Raw genomic sequence first — 13140 nt, forward strand, 5'->3', positions numbered from 1 at the left:
CATGCTTCTCAGCCATTCGATATTTCTAAGCTGAGAATTCTTTATTTAGCTCTGTACCTCATTTTTTAATAGGGTTATTTGGCTCTCTGCAGTGTAACTTCTAGAGTATATATTGAATATTAGCCTTCTATCAGATGTAGGATTGGTAAAGATCTTTTCTCAATCTGTTTGCTGCCATTTTGTCCTAATGACAGTGTCCTTTGCCTTACAGAAGCTTTGAAATTTTATGAGGTCCCATTTGTCTGTTCTTGATCTTGGATCATAAGACACTGGTGTTCTGTTCAGGAAAATTTCCCTGGTGCCCATGTGTTTGAGGCTTTTCCCCACTTTTTCTTCTATTAGCTTGAGTGTATCTGGTTTGATGTGGAGGTCCTTGATCCACTTGGACTTGAGCTTTGTACAGGATAAGAATGGATCAATTTGCATTCTTTTACATGCTGACCTCCAGTTGAACCAGCACCATTTGTTGAAAATGCTATCTTATTTCACTAGGTGGTTTTAGCTCCTTTGTCAAAGATCAAGTGACCATAGTTGTGTGGGTTCGTTTCTGGGTCTTCAATTCTATTCCATTCATCTACCTGCCTGTCTCTGTACCAATACCATGCAGTTTTTATCACTACTGCTCTGTAATACTGCTTGAGGTCAAGGATGGTGATGGCCCCAGAATTTCTTTTATTGTTGAGTATAGTTTTCGCAATGCTGGGTTTTATATTATTCCAAATGGTTTTGAAAATTGCTCTTTCTAAGTCTATGAAGAATTGAGTTGGAATTTTGTTGGGAATTGCATTGAATCTGGAGATTGCTTTTGGCAAGATGACCATTTATACAATATTAATCCTGCCACTCCATGAGCATGGGAGATCTTTCCATCTTCTGAGATCTTCTTTAATTTCGTTCTTCAGAGACTTGAAGTTCTTGTCATATAGCTCTTTCACGTGCTTGGTTAGAGGTCACTCCGAGGTATTTCATATTATTTGGGATTATTGTAAAGGGTGACATTTCCCTAATTTTTTCTCAGCCTGTTTATTCTTTGAGTAGAGGAAGGCTACTGATTCGTTCGAGTTATTTTTTTTTTTTTTACAGAAGAGAACATAAAAGTTTAATAGAAAATTATCAATCCAGTCAGAGTTACTATGATGTGAAATGTGTGTGTGTGTGTGTGTGTGTGTGTGTGTGTCTGTGTGTAGATGTATGGATGCATATGTACACAGAAATGCAAGTTTCTTTAAAGAAATATTATCTTTGAAAAGTATTTTAAGGGTGTTATGTACTATGTATAAGTTTCTAAGGTGATTTTCTACTGGTTCTTTTTCTTTTTTTTTTCATCTTTATTAACTTGGGTATTTCTTATTTACATTTCGATTGTAATTCCCTTTCCCGGTTTCTGGACCAACATCCCCCTAACCCCTCCCGCTCCCCTTTTCTATGGGTGTTCCCCTTCCCATCCTCCCCCATTACCACCCTCCCCCTAACAATCACGTTCACTGGGGGTTCAGTCTTGGCAGGACCAAGGGCTTCCCCTTCCACTGGTGATCTTACTAGGCTATTCATTGCTACCTATGAGGTTGGAGCCCAGTGTCAGTCCATGTATAGTCTTTGGGTAGTGGCTTAGTCCCTGGAAGCTCTGGTTGGTTGGCATTGTTGTTCATTTGGGGTCTTGAGCCCCTTAAAGCTCTTTCAATCCTTTCTAAGATTCTTTCAACGGGGGTCCCGTTCTCAGTTCAGTGGATTGCTGCTGGCATTTGCCTATGTATTTGCAGTATTCTGGGTATGTCTTTCAGGAGAGATCTACATCCGGTTCCTGTCAGCCTGCATTTCTTTGCTTCATCCATCTTATCTGCTTTGGTGGCTGTATATGTATGGGCCACGTGTGGGGTAGGTTCTGAATGGGTGTTCCTTCTGCCTCTGTTCTAAACTTTGCTCCCTATTCCCTCCCGAGGGTATTCTTGTTCCCCTTTTAAAAACGGAGTGAAGCATTCACATTTTGGTCATCCTTCTTGAGTTTCATGGGTTCTGTGCATCTAGGGTAATTCGAGCATTTAGTGCATACCATGTGTGTCTTTCTGTGATTAGGTTAGCTCACTCAGGATGATATTTTCCAGTTCCACCCATTTGCCTATGAATTTCATAAAGTCATTCTTTTTGATAGCTGAGTAATATTCCATTGTGTAGACGTACAACATTTTCTGTATCCATTCCTCTGTTGAAGGGCATCTGGGTTCTTTCCAGCTTTTGGCTATTATAAATAAGGCTGCTATGAACATAGTGGAGCACGTGTCTTAGTTATATGTTGGGGCATCCTTTGGGTATATGCCCAAGAGAGGTATAGCTGGGTCCTCAGGTAGTTCAATGTCCAATTTTCTGAGGAACCTCCAGACTGATTTCCAGAATGGTTGTACCAGTCTGCAATCCCACCAACAATGGAGGAGTGTTCCTCTTTCTCCACATCCTCACCAGCATTTGCTGTCACCTGAGTTTTTGATCTTAGCCATTTTCACTGGTATGAGGTAAAATCTCAGGGTTGTTTTGATTTGCATTTCCCTTATGACTAAAGATGTTGAACATTTCTTTAGGTGTTTCTCAGCCATTTGGCATTCCTCAGCTGTGAATTCTTTGTTTAGCTCTGAACCCCATTTTTAATAGGGTTATTTGTCTCCCTGTGGTCTAACTTCTTGAGTTCTTTGTATATTTTGGATATGAGCCCTCTATCTGTTGTAGGATTGGTAAAGATCTTTTCCCCATCTGTAGATTGCCTTTTAGTCCTAACCACAGTGTCCTTTGCCTTACAGAAGCTTTGCGGTTTTATGAGATCTCATTTGTCGATTCTTGATGTTAGAGCATGAGTCATGGGTGTTTTGTTTAGGAAATTTTCTCCAGTGCCCATGTGTTTGAGATTCTTCCCCACTTTTTCTTCTATTAGTTTGAGTGTATCTGGTTTGATGTGGAGGTCCTTGATCCACATGGACTTGAGCTTTGTACAGGGTGAAAAGAACACACCGATCTGCATTCTTCTACATGCTGACCTCCAGTTGAACCAGCACCATTTGCTGAAAATGCTATCTTTTTTCCATTGGATGGTTTTGGCTCCTTTGTCAAAAATAAAGTGACCATAGGTGTGTGGGTTCATTTCTGGGTCTTCAATTCTATTCCACTGGTCTATCTGTCTCTGTACCAATACCATGAAGTTTTTTTTTTTTTTTTTAATCACTATTGCTCTGTAATACTGCTTGAGTTCAGGGATAGGGATTCCCCTGGAAGTTTTTTTTATTGTTGAGGGTAGGTTTAGCTATCCTGGGTTTTTTGTTATTCCAGATGAATTTGCAAATTGTTCTGTCTAACTCTTTGAAGAATTGGATTGGTATTTTGATGGGGATTGCATTGAATATATAGATCGCTTTCGGTAAAATGGCCATTTTTACTATATTAATCCTGTCCAATCCATGAGCATGGGAGATCTTTCCATCTTCTGACGTCTTCTTCAATTTCTTTCTTCAGAGGCTTGCAGTTCTTATCATGCAAATCTTTCACTTGCTTGGTTAAAGTCACACCGAGGTATTTTATACTACATGTGGGACTATTATTAAGGGTGTCGTTTCCCTAATTTCTTTCTCGGCTTGTTTCTCTTTTGTGTAGAGGAAGGTTACTGATTTATTTGAGTTAATTTTATACCCAGCCACTTTGCTGAAGGTGTTTATCAGGTTTAGTAGTTCTCTGGTGGAACTTTTGGGATCACTTAAATATACTATCATATCATCTGCAAATAGTGATATTTTGACTTCTTCTTTTCCAATCTCTATCCATTTGATCTCCTTTTGTTATCTGATTGCTCTGGCTAGAACATCAAGTACTATGTTGAATATGTAGGGAGAGAGTGGGCAGCTTTATCTAGTCCCTGATTTTAGTGGGATTGCTTCAAGTTTCTCTCCATTTAGTTTAATATAGCTACTGGTGTGCTGTATATGGCTTTTTACTATGTTTAGGTATGGGCCTTGAATTCCTATTCTTTCCAGGACTTGTGGAATATCTTGGTTTCTCCATCTATGTTAATTGAGAGTTTTGCTGGATACCTGGGCTGGCATTTGTGTTCTCTTAGGGTCTGTATGACATATGTTCAGGATCTTTTGGCTTTCATAGTCTCTGGTGAGAAGTCTGGTGTAATTCTGTAGGTCTGCCTTTATATGTTACTTGACCTTTTTCCTTTACTGCTTTTAATATTCTTTCTTTGTTTTGTGCATTTGGTGTTTTAACTATTATGTGATGGGAGGAGTTTCTTTTCTGGGCCAATCTATTTGTGGTTCTGTAGGCTTATGGGCATCTCTTTCTTAAGGTTAGGGAAGTTTTCTTCTATGGTTTTGTTGAAGATATTTACTGGTCCTTTGAGCTGGGAGTCTTCACTCTCTTCTAAACCTATTATCCTTAGGTTTGATCTTCTCATTGAGTCCTGGATTTCCTGTATGTTTTGGGCCAGTAGCTTTTTCTGTTTTACATTATCTTTGACCATTGTGTAGATGATTTCTATGGAATCTTCTGCTCCTGAGATTCTCTCTTATATCTCTTGTATTCTGTTGGTGATGCTTGTATCTATGGCTCCTTGTCTCTTCCTTTGGTTTTCTATATCCAGGGTTGACTCCTTTTGTGCTTTCTTTATTGCTTCTATTTCCATTTTTAATTTCTTCAACTGTTTGACTGTGTTTTCCTGGAATTCATTCAGGGATTTTTGTGATTCCTCTCTATAGGCTTCTACTTGTTTATTTATTTATGTTTTACTGCGTTTCTCTAAGGGAGTTCTTCATGTCTTTCTTGAAGTCCTCCAGCATCATGATCAAATATGATTTTAAATCTAGATCTTGCTTTTCTGGTGTGTTTGGATATTCATTGTTTGCTTTGGTGGGAGAATTGGGCTCCGATGATGCCATATAGTCTTGGTTTCTGCGCTTGCCTTTCGCCATCAGATTATCTCTAGTGTTACTTTGTTCTGCTATTTCTGACAGTGGCTAGACTGTCCTATAAGCCTGTGTGACAGGAGTGCTGTAGACCTATTTTCCTGTTTTCTTTCAGCCAGTTATGGGAACAGAGTGTTCTTCTTTGGGGCGTGTAGTCTTTCCTGTCTACACGTTGGCAACCAGGAGGGCCTGTGCCACCTTTTCCTGGGGCCCCTGTACACAGGGTCCCAGATGGCGTTAGGTGATTTCCTCTGGAGTCAGAAATGTGGGCAGAGTGTAGTCTGTTCTGGCTTCCCAGGCGTGTCTGCCCCTCTGAAGGTTTAGCACTGCCTCCCACGGGATTTGGGTGCAGGGAGCTGTTGACTGGGTCCCTTCAGGTCCAGGCGGTATCTCAAGATGTGGTTTTAAATCCAAAATCTTGCTTTTCTGTTGTGTTGGGATATCCAGTATTTGCTTTGGTAGGAGAACTGGGCTCTATTGATGGCAATTAGTCTTGGTTTCTGTTGCTTAGTTCTTATACTTGTCTCTGTTGTCAGCTGGTCTTGTTGTCTCTGACAGTTGCTTGACCATGCTGTAATCATGTGTGTCAGCACTCCTAGAAACTGACTTTCTCACAGCAGGATCAGGTTACAGAGAGCTGTGCCACAGGGTCAGCTCGGGGTGCAGTTGGAAACTGGAAGGATGCTGTACTAGTCTGCTCCTTTGTTAGTATGTACAGATGGCTCCAGGTGACTTCTTCTTGGACCAAGAATGTGATGAGAAGTGGTGGTCTCCCCTGTGCTCTCAGGATTGTCCAAAGTTTGAGAGTCCAGGTCTCTTACCTCGGCATCTGGGCACAGAGAGCTGTGGGGTCTGGTCAGCTCTGGCCACAGACAGAAACCAGAAGGATCCTGTACCAGACTTTTCCTGGGTTTCTGTGTCCTGAGGGCTCCAAGTAGGTCCCTCAGAGCAGAATTTGTGATCTTACCTCTAGTCTCAGGAGTGTCAGAGTTCCTGGATACTGTCTTTCTGCTCTGGGCACAGGGAGAGATCAGAAGGATCCTGTCCCTTACTCTATTCTTTCTATTTATAAGTCTTCCTGAGTGTGTCTCCATTCAGACACTTAGCAAAGAGCGTTGTACAGCAGAGATGGTGATGCAAGTGGATGGATGGATGATGATGCCCATCCCTGTCTCTCAGGAAGCTCCTTGTGATCATTGTTCACAATTCTGTATGTAGATGCCAGGTTCTGTGCTAGACCCTGTTGTAAAGACCCTGTTGGTTGCTAGGAGCTCCTGGGTGTACACAGTAAAGAACAGAGTTAAATCGATCCTGGTTAAGAAGGTAGTACTCACATTACTACATGTTTATAGGATTGTCCCTCCAAGTCATCACTTCTAGAAATTACCTTAAACTACAGAAAATAGATCTACTTTCATCCTGTACCTGATATCATCCCTCCACAAGAAAGGCAGGGCCTATATTTTTATGCCTTGCCTTATTCAAGACCTGTATATTGACAAATGACAAGTTCCCTGCCAAGAAATTGTGCACTTATCTCGGAGGAGGTAAACTGAGTAGTCCGCAGATCACGTGGTCATTATATAACAGCTTGTGTCTTCTTACCTTTAGGGAATTCCCAAAAAACCAGTGGGAGGGTGGGGATGGGAAATGCTGGACAGACTTGATGATCCATTGTCTGTGCAGGTAGTATTGGGCTGCTTTGAACAGCAGCAGCAGGAGTAGGCCAAGCCAAGACACCATTTGGAGGAGTCCAGAGATGCCAAACCCAGTTGTGATATGACTGAGCTCAAAGATACTCATAATAAAATGTCCTGTAGATCTCTGACTGTTGCTGATTTCCTTGAACACACACATTTAAGTATGACATAGTCTGTCCTACCTGCTGTGGGAGGGGAAACGAAGAGGCCAAACATTGGCTTCATGGTCCAGAGATGATTGATAACTAGAAAGATCTACTTCATCAGATTTGATCTCCGGGGTTGTCAGACCACAATTTCCTACAGTGTCATGGTTATGAGCAGGTACCTTGCAGCACATGTCTGTGCATCTGTGAGCTCTGTCTGTGGGTTTCTGGGCTCCAGAAAAGAAATGCTCAACTTCTAGTGATGAGACATCTCTCTTCATCCATGTTACCTTGGTCTTCATAGCTGGGATTTCTGCTAAGGTGTATATGCTGCCCAATCAGTACTCTTCAAAGTGACTGTGTCTCCATGTCCCTGTATCCTCTAAGCCACACAGTAGCCAGGTTCATTCCTTACTACCCCACAGTTCAAGACTCGATTTTCTTCCTCACAACAGGTTTTATTGTTTATTTATTTATTGGTTATATGTATAAGCAGAAGTGTTTATATGGGTGGGCAGGCTCATGTGAGTGTTGGCACCCATGGAGGTCAATGATGTTAGATCCTGTGGAGCTAGAATTATGGGAACTCTGTAATAGCAGTAAGACTCAATTACCAAGCCATTTTATTATCTCCTCAAATGGACATTCTTTTTTTTTCAAAATGGAAGATACAAATTTTATTTTTGTTTGTTTGCTTGCTTTTCTGAGACACAACAGAATGTCTTGTTCCTCACTGTCCAGTCTCGTCCATTTCATGTTATTTCCCTCCATGGAAGTCACACTGTCTTCTAATTCTAGGACACAAAAGACAGGCAGGCACTTCAGCACAGAGCCTTTCATTGGTCCTAGAATTCAGCTTTACCCAGAAGGGAACTAGAACAACAACACAACAGAAAGGCACACAGATTCTTCACATGTGGCTGTAGGTGTGTCACTTGGCATGATTAAGCAACATGGTTGAGCTGGACATGGTGGCACTCTCCTGTAACCCAAATTTTACAAAGGCCAAGACAGGTAAAACATGACTTAGAGGCTAGCCTGGGCAGATTAAAAAATCGTGCCTTAAAAAAGTAAATCGGCCTGTCATGGACCTCAGTGGTAGAGCATTGGACCAGCATGTGGGAGGCCTAGGGTTTGATCCTCAGTACCTCAAAATTAACCACCAACCAAACAATCAACCAATCACACATGTCCTCTTAGGGAAAATTATTTTGTTCATATTCTCTATTAAATATATTGAATTCCTAATAGTCACCACATACAGAGCCCAAGTCAATGGTCTGGATTATTTCCTCCTTGAAAAGTAGAAACAGCCACCAACCATGTGAAAGTATCAAATGGACATTCTTAAAAAACATTTCTGCGTGTTTTCAAGTCCTCACATTTCCCTTTGGACTCACCACACTCTCTGAGTGAAAATAAATCCTGTGTATGTCGTATTCCTCCCTGTCATGTCTGAGACCTTGTGTATAATACAGGGTTACAAGGGTGTCTCTGAAGATGATGGGACCTTCCTTAGGAGATATGGTTCAAGAAACATGAAGACCACCAAACCAACTGAAGCCAGTGATGTTTGCATTCTTGTCTCTTGAATTTGAGGAATAAAATTTATAGGCCACAGAGGATGAACTTTAGAGCTTTTGTAAAATATTTTTATTATTTTTTTAATTTTTCTAATGAGTTTAAAGGAGAGGAAGGGGGAGAGAGGAACAGTGAGAGAGAGAGAGAGAGAGAGAGAGAGAGAGAGAGAGAGAGAGAAAGAGACAGAGAGAGACAGAGAGAGACTAAGAGACACAGATAGAGGAGAGACAAAGAGAGAAATAGTGGCTTCCATATAGAATAAGGAGGGTTAACATTAATCTGTAATCTCAGGGATTTTGTTTTACATAGAATTTATGAAAAAAAACAATGAGGTGGGGAGGAAGCTGAGGCCAATCAAGTGTCTCAGTTCCTGTTTCATAATCACAAACAATCTCAAGCAGATAATAAAAGGAGATGATAAACAAAAAAGAGCAAAAGCTCTCTGACATTCCTAGCCTCTAGCAAGGGATTCACATTCTAATTTTACCAATGCCTAATAGGTGTAGTTGTTTGTTACCATGACTTGAAGGGTGAAAATTAATAAGTTGGTGTGTCCACCTGAATTTAGTCATTGAGAGACTGAGTTTTCATTGGACACACACACAGACAAATACACACACACACACACACAGGCACACATGCACACTCATGCGCACATGCAGAAGCACACACACGCACACACACACACATATGTTTATGTATGTAACATTTTCCCTGGCACTGGTGTCGACCACTTTCTGACATGATCCATGGCTTCTGGAGAAGGAGTTAGTCCACTCAGAAGGCTCAAGGTCCAGATCAGCCTCACTATACAAGGAGTTAGTAATTTACCCTCTCCTTGCCTCAGTGACTTTTTAACTGGGTGAGATATTTAAATGTACATTTAAAAAATCCATCACGAACTTAGTCACTAATTAATTCCAGAATTATTTCTTGAGTTCAAAGTTGCTAATTTTTGAGAAGGATGCATGTTAGGGCCATCCGGGAAGAATGAACTGTCCAGGCAGGATGAGTAAGGCAAAAACAGAATAAACAAGGTTTCAAAGGCTACTGGTTCTCCTACCAGCCAGTGCTCAAGATGGGTCCCAACAGTTTATGAAGATGATATCTAAGAAGAGAAGAGGTGGCAATAGTTTTGTCCCCAGAGTCCTTACCTTCACTTTAAAAGAAGAGAGATTGTTTTACTCCAGAGAATTTCCAACTTTCAGACTTCAGACAGGAAGACATAAAAGACATTTGAGAGAGAATTCTCCAGAAGGCAGTTCTTCCTTCACTCCTAACCTGAGCCTCCCTCCATCTCAGTGTTACCTCCAACATTCTCCTTCTTCACCCTCTACTGCAGCTGTGATAATGTTAATCATCATAGAGCCCCCGTTTTCTTTCTTCTCTGAGTCCTGAGTTCTGGCAAAATCAAGAACAGAGGGGACATGCAGCTATCTCTTCTCTGCCGCTAACCTCTCCCCTTCCTCTGTGGCTGTTTCCTACTGATGAATGAGTAATCAGGCATGGTACACACATAATGAAATCTTATCCAATTGTGAAGAAAAATGAAATGTGCAGAGAAACGAGTAGAACTTAAAAATAGATGTCCTGAGGAGTAAGCAAGGCCTAGAAGAACAAACGTCACGGACTTTTATATGTAGATTGTAGCAGCACCTCTAAGATTTATTCATTTATTATATATAAGTACACTGTAGCTGTCTTCAGACACACCAGTAGAGGGCATTGGATCTCTGTACTTTGTGAGCCATCATGTGGTTGCTGGGAATTGAACTCAGGACCTCTGGAAGAGCAGTCGGTGCTCTTAACTGCTGAGCCATCCCTCCAACCCGTAGCAGCCCCTCTTTAGGTCTCACTTGCTCAGTGAAGAGTATTTTTTGGAAGTCAGGAAAGTAAGAAGGGAGAGTTGGGGGATTCATTCAGGAAGTAGGGATAACCAAACAGAGGTAAAATAAAAGTAACCAGGGAGAATACTGTGGGTTGTAAGGCTTAAGCAGGCAGAAGAGGTAGGAGGTGTGGGAGAATGAGAGTGAGGGAAGGGTAGGAGGATGACAGGGATGAGGGAGAATGAACAAGTGGCCAGGTCAGGCTCAGCTTCAGGAGGGCCCTGAGAAAGGCTGGAGTGGGAATGGCGCTGATTCAATAATGACTCGGAGTCAATAGTCAATGCAAACTGTCAGTTCAGGTACTCTCTCTGTTCCCTGAAGGTTCTCATCATTCTTCCTTGTTATCCTTCCTTCCTTCTTCCTCATACTTCTTTTGCCTTCTCCTCTTTAATCATCCTTTTTAATTCTTTCCTCTCATGCTTTACCCGTCTCCCAATCAGAGAACCTGAACCGAGTCTTTTGTTGACTAAAGTTACCCCCATCAGAGCTTTAAGCATTATTAATAATATTTTCAGAAATTTTAAAATTTACATAAATTCTATGAATCCCGGATCAATAGTTCCAACCCCTGCTTCCTTAAAACAGAAGCTAAACACAGGGAAAGCACATTTCCTCATAGGTTAACACAGCCTGTTCTTCATGGGGATCTGAACACAGCTCTTGGTGTTCTCTGGTACAGCAGACAGCAGTCCTTAGTAACAACTTTCATGTAAGAACAGAAAGGTGACAGACTACTTAGGTTGAAATGACTTCTTACAAAGTTTTGAAATTTATGCAAGTAAAGCAGCTAGTTCTCCCTACTATCTCTTTAGGCATCATCATCATATATAGTCGGCATACATAGGTATATGTAATATGTAATTGGTATATATTACTGTACTTTGTGTATATTATATATGTGAACTACAGGCATCATTTTAAATGTTGACAGGTACTTTCTTTTAAATTCTATCGTACGAATCTCAGAAGAGACCTTGAACTTTAAACTTTTAATATTGTTGAGACTGCTATAGACTATGGAAACTTTGGAAGTTGGACTAAATGTGTTTTTTTTTTATTATGCTATAGGTAGGTATGGCCCCCACAGACTCAGGTGTTTGAACAAGCCTATGGGGGTCAGGGAGTGGAATGTGATTTGTATATGCTTAGCCCAGGAAGTGGCACTATTAGGAGGTGTGGCCTTGTTGGAGTACGTGTGTCACTGGGTGTGGGTGCTAAGACCCTCATCCTAGCTGCCTGGAAGTCAGCCTTCCACTATCAGCCTTCAGATGAAGATGTAGAGCTCTCAGCTCTGTCTGCACCATGCCTGGCTGGGTGCTCCTCTGCTCCTGCCTTGATGATAATGGACTGAACCTCTGAACCTGTAAGCCAGCCCCAATTAAATGTTGTTCTTTATAAGAAAAAAAATAAATTCTATCTTACGTCCTTTGCAAGTAATACTGCAACAAATATTAATTCTCAAGTCTTCACTTTAGTACCAGTTTTTAGTTCCTTTGGGCAATTACATGAGAGTCAACTTACTGCCAAATGTTCTACAGATTTTAGAGGAATTACTGTCTTGGATTCCAAGTGGCATATCAATTTAGCCTTACCTATAACACAAAAGAGCTCCAACGTAGTCACATTTTGCCTAACATTTTTTATTTCCCCTAAATACATTATGACAGTCACTCAAAGGGTTATTATCTACTGCACTTGGAATTCTCATTTTCTGATGCCTAAATCCAGTGAAGCATAAGTTCTTGCATATCCACTGGTCATATCCACACTTTTTATGATGAAGTTTCTGTTAAAGTCTTATGCCTGATGTTGCATACAGTTTTGTTATTGAGCATAGGACTTTCCCATATGTTCTCATTTTCCATCATGAGCATATCCTCTGCTCTGATGTGGGCTACTTAATTCTCCAGTCTAGTTTTAGTTTCTCTGTGTATATAACATAGGGCCCAGGTCACCCTACGTTATAGGTAACACTGCTTTCTCTCTATCATCTTCTCCATTTCTTGGGTCAATGTCGGGTTACTACCTGTCCCATCCATCTTGGGCTTGAATACTGACACTTGCTTTTGTGTGCTTCAGCTCCTTTTTGCATTCCACGTCTAGGTGATAATGAAGGTGAGATGCCTTGGCTGTTCTGAGTGTGGTCGCTGTGAACTTCATCATATGATGCCAAACTAACTGCCAATATCCTGTGCATTCTCAACCCATGTTTCTGCCTTATTCTGCGGGTCAAGTACTGATGCTCAATCTGACCGTCTCTATCCCTTCTCAGAACATAGGTGAACTAATCTATCTACCTGAAAAGCCAAGGAACTGGGAGAAACACCTTGCCTAAAAGTAGTAAAAGTGGGGTGAAACCTTCTCAGAGACACAGAAAATGATATCAATCCCAAGCATAAGGCCTCAGAGAGTTCTGTCTATGGCATCTAGGTTTCTGACCTATATGAAATTTTGAAAAACAAGAAATTTGTGTCTACAAGTAACAAGGGAAGTAAGGTCAAAGTCAACTGAGGTGTTAGAAGCAGAGGCAACATCCCAGGGAACTTATCACAAACGCATGGGTTATGTGTAGGCAACACTCCCCAGGGTCATGAGCCCCAACATTCAGGCAGTAATCATCTATGGGCAGGATTGATGAGTTTCTTTCTCTTTCAGAGTTGTCAGAGAGGGAGGGAGGAGGCAGGGGGTTAACAAGAAGACCTGTGTGGGAGGATCTGCTTGGGATCTCCCAGTAGCAAGTCCTGTTTGCCCTTCTGAGCATCTGCATTCACCAAGCCTTCAAACACTAGTGTGAGGCAAGCTGCCCATGGCATGGCTAAGCTACACTATCTTCTATTGTGAAGAACAAGGTTCCTGAGGCTCATGTGACTGACCAAACTTGACG

This window comes from Rattus norvegicus, chromosome 5 (genome assembly GCF_021556685.1).
Source record: "Rattus norvegicus strain SHRSP/BbbUtx chromosome 5, alternate assembly SHRSP_T2T, whole genome shotgun sequence".
NCBI lineage: Eukaryota > Metazoa > Chordata > Mammalia > Rodentia > Muridae > Rattus > Rattus norvegicus.